Source organism: Hevea brasiliensis, chromosome 10, assembly GCF_030052815.1.
Source record: "Hevea brasiliensis isolate MT/VB/25A 57/8 chromosome 10, ASM3005281v1, whole genome shotgun sequence".
NCBI classification, from domain to species: Eukaryota; Viridiplantae; Streptophyta; class Magnoliopsida; order Malpighiales; family Euphorbiaceae; genus Hevea; species Hevea brasiliensis.
The window spans coordinates 89,642,297-89,649,962 of record NC_079502.1 but is presented as its reverse complement, the minus strand read 5'-3'; positions in this window follow the sequence as shown (position 1 = coordinate 89,649,962).

The window sequence follows — 7,666 nt, the reverse complement described above, 5'->3', positions numbered from 1 at the left end:
TGATTGTGATGTAAAAGTGTATTTGGAACTTATATTTCTCAAACATGATTGGAACAAAAATGTTGTGAAGTATAAATACTAATTGCCCATGTATGCCTAAACATGTGTGTATGGGTGGATAGATTGGCATGCTAAGAAGGATTATGTTAACAAGTACTGCATATGGCTTTATGACATTCTGTTATCATGGCTTTCATGCCATTTTGTGATTATGGCTTACAGCCATTTTGTGATTATGGCTTCCAGCCATTTTGTTGTATTATGATATACATGGCTTTATACCCGATTTGCTATTATGGCTTTTTAGCCACTCTGTTGCATACCTGGTTGACATTGTGTGTCCCATGGTATGACGGCCCGAGGTACAGATGTGTCCAGTGCTAGTGTTACCCACTTATCCAGTCCAGTCAGTCTATTATAGGTTACTTGGGCATCAAAATAAGTCATGTAAAATAAATAATGAATAAATGAAATGGAAAGATCAACAAAATAAATATCATTCAAATAATATTGCAAATGCATCTCTTATGATTGTACAACCTTAAATTAATTATTTTTACCTGCTTAGTTTATTTTTATATTACTATTGCACCACTAAGCATTATACTTAGCGTGTTGGTTTTTCCATGCATAGGTACTAGAGATAAAGCCCAGTAGACATCAGATTGGGATTTTTGGAGTCCGAATCTACAGCCAGTGTTTAGTGTGTCACCTCACTCCGCAGTGTATTTTGGTAGGGTCCACTAGGCCATAGTAGTTTATTTTTGTACATTGTAAATATTGATAAATTTTGTATTGTAAATTATGAATTTGTGTAATTAATATGTGCATTATGTAAATTATTGAAATTTGTAAGTTTTATGTAATGAATTGAGGATGGCATGAATATGAAGAGAGATGGTTTTATGATTTGAAATTGAGAATTGTTGATTGAGATCATTTGAAACAGGTGATTAATTAAACAGAGCAATTATTAAATAAATAGGAGAAACTATAGCCGTTTCTCCACTTAAATAAATTGAGTTTTAAAATAAAATAGCATTATAATTAATAATGAATAAAGAAAAATAAGATAAGGTGCTCCGGCACAGAATGTAGTATTCTTTGCCCGACTTTACTGTAGATCGGGTAAGGGGTGTTACACCTTTTCTACTGAAAACACATAATTGAAGTGTCTCAATACTCATCCCAATCATCACCAATAACTAATCAAAGAATTGCCTAATGAATCTCTAAGTTAACTATGGAAGTTAAATGAATTCTAGGTTCTAGACAGGTTGGACGCCTCACTGTAGAACCTAATTTCAACCTAATTTTAGTCCTTATTTGCTAAGGTGATTGTAACACCCTCATTGTAGCAATTCTGTACATTCTACTGTTCCGGTGACCGGTGTAGGTCCGGACAGCTAGAACGTCTGAAAAAATATTGAAACTAAAGTGAGGAACCATAATTAACTCAAATAATAAAAAGAAAAATATATGAAAAATTTTATAAATAAAATACAACCAAGTTAAATGAGCCGGTGCCCTAACGATGGGTAACCTAGTGGGAAGTTGCGGTCCTCGCAACTAGGAGCCCTAAACCCTGGAAAAATTTCATAAAATAATTTTTGGGACTCCAGAGAGGAGTTATTGAGGTCTCTATGGCATTAGAATGCCAAGAAAATGCTTAGAAAAATTTAATCAATCGGTATACACAATTTTAGCTCGTTAAGCCAAACGGAGGGCATTTTGGTCATTTCGTCTTCAGAGATGATTTTTGGCCAACTTTTCGAGTTAAATAAATAATTTATATGACATAAAATGTGAATAAATATTGTTAAAAAATTTAATTGAAATTAAATAGACAAGAAAAGGAAGAAAAATGAGAGAAATTAGACTTATGACATCATTATGATGTCATTATAATCCTCCCACCCAATCAAATGTTGACACATGGCACTAATTTATTTAAAAAGACTTAATGGGTAGAAAAAGTAAAGAAAAAAATCAAAAGCTTCTTCAACCTTCTCCAAGCCGAACCACCTCTCTTCCATTGTCCACCATTGTCAAGCTTACCAAAGCTTGATTTCTTTGGTTTTTCACCCATTAAAGCCTAAGTTCCCAACGCAAAATCTTGCTCTTCCATCTTAGTGAAGCTTTTGGGAGAAAAAAGAAGTAAAAAAGAAAGAGTTCTTACAAGCTTGGGATTAGCTCCATTAGAGGTTAGTGACTAAATTTGATCTTTCTCTTTCCATTCATGTTGGAGAAGTGAAAATGAGTGTAAATTTATAAAGAAACTTGATAAACATCATGTGTATGCCTATCCCAAATTTTTGAAAGCCTTGAAATTGGTTGAGTTTTGAAGATTTCTTAGAATTAAAATGATATTGTGGCTGCCTTTAACACTAATATATTGTTTAGGATAATGAAAGGAAAGTAAATGCATGATTGGAGATAGTAGGGTTAGGGTTTGAGCATGAAATTGAGACTTTGATCATGCAATGGTGAAAGTAAGTTTTAATAGTCAATTAGTGACCATTTGGTTATGTGTGAATGAGAAATGAAGTGGGTTGTGCAGTGGGAATTGAAGTTAGTATTGCTGCCCTTGGTGACCTGCAAGATTGGGCATGAGTCCAGCAGGTTTGGGCAGCAATAACTGGAGTTGTAGAGGTTCAATTGGTGCAAGGCTAATTGAAAATGAAACTAGACACATAATGGCACAACTTTGGTGAAACAACCATGCCCAGAAAACCAAACCAAGTTGACCTAAAGATTTCCCCAATCCCGGTGACCTGCATTCTGCCTGACTAAGATGACCAAATGAATAGTATTTATTCATTTGGTCATAACTCAGTGGAGAAAGGTCCAATTGACTTGAAATTTTACCAAAAAATAGCTGAGACATAGACCTACAACTTTTATGAAGAAACCTAACCCAAATTTTGACCATAACATGTTCAAAAGGTGACCTGCAGTCACTATATAAAACACTATAGATTTGGTCAGTCCAGAAAATCTAGGAAGTTAGCAATCCGGCCAATCATGGTATTTAGGCCATAACTTGAGCTACAAAACTCCAAATAGAGTGATTCAAAAAAAGAAATATAACTAGACACAATAAGGAACAACTTTCATGTTAACAACTTTGCCAAATTCTCACTGCAAAAATAACTAATGGAATAGTAAATACAAGGCTTGAAATATGAAAATTTTGAACAGCTAATATTAAGCTTAGAAATGTTATTGGCAACCAATACCAACAATTTTAGAATACAAAATGTGGTATGTTAGGAGTATTAAAACCAATGTACCTATTGTCTATGCAAAAGTCAACATTTTTGTTGACTAATGAAATGAATAGTAACACCTAAACTTAAATTTCAAGAATTGTACAATTTAAGAGTGTAACATGCCCTAATACACCTAGCAAGATTAGTTTGGATAGGTTGGCATGCCAATAGGGTTCTGTTAGCAGTACTGCATATGGCTTCATGCCATTCTGTGTTTTATGGCCTCACATGCCATTCTGTGTTATAATAGCCCTTGGCTATGTTGATTGAGTTATTATACTTGGGTTTTATCCCTGATAATTATTACAGCTTATTAGTTATTCTGTTGCACACCGGGAGACATAATATGACCGATGGTGTGATGGTCCGAGGTACTTGGTACCCAGTGCCAGTTTACCCATTTATCCAGTCCAATCGACTAGTATAGGTTACTCGGGCAGTCAAATAAATCTTACCAAATCTTAATCGAATAATACTGCAATAAATGCCAAATTGAGTCTACATAAAATGCAAACATACATTCTGCATATTTATTTTATTTTAGTTATTTTATTTTATATTGTCACCACTAAGCAAAATTACTTAGCGCATCGCTTTTGCCACGCGCAGGTACTGGAGACATAGCTGGGGAGTCTAGCAGACCTCAGACCGGGTGAACTTTCAGATCTGCACACAGAATCCAGAGTCACCTCACATTTGCAGTGCATTGGTAGGACATTAGGCTACTTTTGATATTTGGTATTTTGTAAACTTTTGTAATGTATATTATAAACTCATGTAATTATGCTTTTGATGTAATTATCTATGAACCATGTTTAGTAATAAATTTGAGCATTTCTTATTGAATTGAGTATGATTTGAAACGAATTGAATTTTGAGATATTTGAAGTCATTTGAGAAATTGTTGAAAATATGTTGGTGGTTAACTGAGATTGAAATTATGATTATATTGGAAGTGTTTTTAACAGATTCAGAAGAACTGTTTTTTTAATTTATATCCGGCACTTTACCGAATTTTCTATAAAATTTGCGAAAAACTCAGATTAATCAAAAAAATTGTAAATAAATGAATTAAAACGGATAAATTGTAATAGAAATATGAATTGGTGCTCCAGCATACTATGTGGCATATCTTGCTCGGCTACACTGCAGACGGGTAAAGGGCGTCACAGTGATCTTCATGAAAATTGTTCCTTTATGTGTTAGCTTTAATTTTCAATTTGAATCACCCAATTTAAAGTTATGTAACTCAAGTTTTGGTTAAATTACTAAGTACTGCTCCAGGGTACTAAACACTATCCTTTTTCAGTTTTCTAGAATTTCACCAAATTTTATATCTAATATCTGAGCACCTTAGGCTTAGAATTGGCATCAGGTCCTTAAAACAATGTTTTAGGCCTTTGTCTTAGATTTCCAAATCATTTTGAATCACTTCAATTGGAGTTATGTAGAGGAAGTTATTGTCTATTAACCATTCGGAGGTCACAGGACAATTTTGTTGAAGTGCAGGATTTCCAGATTTGGCATTCCTGATTTACCCCAACATTTTCCCTACTTTGCCCTATGAATTGGGTTTAGGTCCAAACATGAAGTTTTTATTTCTATGTCTTATGAGTATTTTGGCTTTAGAATTACTCAATTCCTTGTTATATAGTTGAAGTTATGGTAATTTTGCCAAAACTGGTAGGATAACTAATTGTTCAGGATTTTCGGGTTTAGTTTAGAACCAGGGCAGATTTTCTGGACTAATTTGGTCTAGCAATTTGATGGGTTAGGTTCATAATTTGACTTCATGATCTTCATAAGAATTTTTCTCCTATTTCTCAGGTTTCCATAGGTTCAAAAATCACCTAATTTGGAGTTTCCTAGAGTGAGTTATGCCTAATTGAATAAGTACTATTCATATGGTCATTTTCTCCAGTCCATAATTGCAATTCCATATTCAAGCCTTAATTAGGGTAACTTATTGTCATTTTCTGGGAAAGTAGTCTTCATGAAAGTTGGATCATTATGTCTTAGATTTGATTTCCATTTGGTTTCACACCAATTGGAGCTATGTAGCTCAACTTATGAGCTTCTAAACACACTAGACTCGAGTGTCTAGATTCACTGCCAATTGTTAAATTATACTTTCACTAATTCCTTCATCAATTTCAACTTCATTCCATATTCACTACACCTCAATTGACCATAATTTGACCTAAGGAATACTAATTGCACTTCATATCAAAGAAACCCTAATTTTTCCAAAACCCTAATTGCTCAACTTTAATTTCAACAATCCAATCAAATTCAATAATATAATTCTTACATACATCATCATACAACACCAACAATCATTTTTAATTGTATTTAAACCATCAAAACCCTAAGTTCCCAAACCCAACCGAAATTCATACTTCAATTTCTAACAAGATTTCTTTTATTTTTTTCATGTAAATCCCCATAATCAACCCTAATTCCATTAATACATAACAATTACAAGCTTGTAAGATGACATACCTCAATGGTGATTTTCCAAACTTCCAAAACTCTTCAAATTTCTTGAGTTTCTTTCTTCCAATATTCAAATTAAGGTCTAATTAGAGGTTTTCTACTAATTTGGTGGGGAATTTATAGAAGGAAGGTAGAGATTCAAAGCTTAAAAGTGTATGAAAATGGAAGAGAGAGAGAGCAATGGTGGCTGGCCATGGGAGATGAGGAAGAAGATAATGTCTTAATTATCATTTTTGTCTTATTTATATTATAATTATCCTAATATAATTATTTAAATAAAAATTATAATTATTATAATTTTAACAATTCATTAATTCCTTATGTGTCCCCATTAGATTTTCCATACATATCTTCATAATTTTAATTCCATTTCAATATTTTAATCTCACTCATTTTAGTAGACATTTAGGTCAAAAATTAATTTTTGAAGTGAATTGACCAAAATGCCCATCATCGGGTTATAGTCCATCTTTTCAATAATACCTAATGAGTCCTTAGGTTTTGATTCACTTATTGGTGCTTATTTCTTTTTCATTCCTTTGATTTTCAAATTTCCATAATTGTCTAAATTAATCCTTCATTAAGGACTCTACAGAGTTCCATACGAATTTAGGATAGCAACTGATTTTACAATCACTTCTCGTGTAGGTCACCCATCGCCGGGACCTAGGCTCATTTAATTAATTTGTGCTTCATTTTTCTTATTTTTATCCAACCTCTTTTAATCTTTATTAATTTAATTTATGACTTCTCTCTATAATTTAATTATGGTTCTCAACATTCTAGCTGTCCGAGCAGACATTAGTTATCGAAACAGTAGAATGTACGAAACTACTTAGTATGAGGGTGTTACAATTTCAGTGAGAAATCAAATATTAAATATGGTATGTAAATTGGATTAAATAAGGGGTTAAATTAAAAATTTTAAAAAGATACCTATGGGCTTTGTTGCAAAATTAATGAAGTTTGAAGGAAAAAATTTAAAATTTTCAACTTAGTATCTAATTGGGTTTAATTAATATCATTAAGTATGATTAATTAAGTTAATTAATCACCCATTAAAAAGTGGAAATGTGGACCAATGGTAAAGAGACATATGTAAAGAATGGATAAATATCAAGAGCATATAAAAATAAAGCTTGTGTCTTCTTTTTCATTCACTTCAGCCGGCTATCTCTCTCTCCTTTTCCTTCATTTTCTTTGACCCAAACTCAAATACAAACCCTAAATCATGAACCTAAGATGCTATTTTGTGATAGAATTGAAAGAATATAAGAACAAGCCATGAAATCAAAGTAAAAGTGAAGAAAGAATTCAAGATTGGTGAGCTGATTCAAGAAGGTAGAATTGCTAGTGTGGAACCAAGGCTAAACACTGAATTTTCTTAGAAATTTTTAATGAAAAGTGGTTGCAATTGGGAGTAATTTGCTAGAACTAAGTTGAGGTAAGTGCTTGTCTAAGCATGTTAGCAAAATTTTTACTTTATGCATCCTTGAATGGTGACTGCCAGGATTAGTGAATCTAGTGAGCAGTTTGTACTAATTTGGATATAAGTTGAGTTATAGAGCTCCAATTGAGATGAATTTTGTACCAAATTTTTTTTAAGATATAGACCTACAATTTTTATATTTTAACCAAGACCTAATTCTTAGGGCAAAGTGGTTGAAATTTTAGAGAAAGTTGAAATTGCAAAACTGGAGTTCTTGGAATTCCAGCAAACCAATCCTGTGACCTTTGTACAGTAAACAGGGCATATCTCCCTCCGTGAAACTCCAATTGAGGTGATACAAGATGCTTTAAAAACCTAAGACATAGGCCTAAAATTTTCTTTAGAGACCCTACACAAATTTTAGGTGTAAAGTACTTGAATGTTGAGTGCAAATCTGAGTTGAAAATCT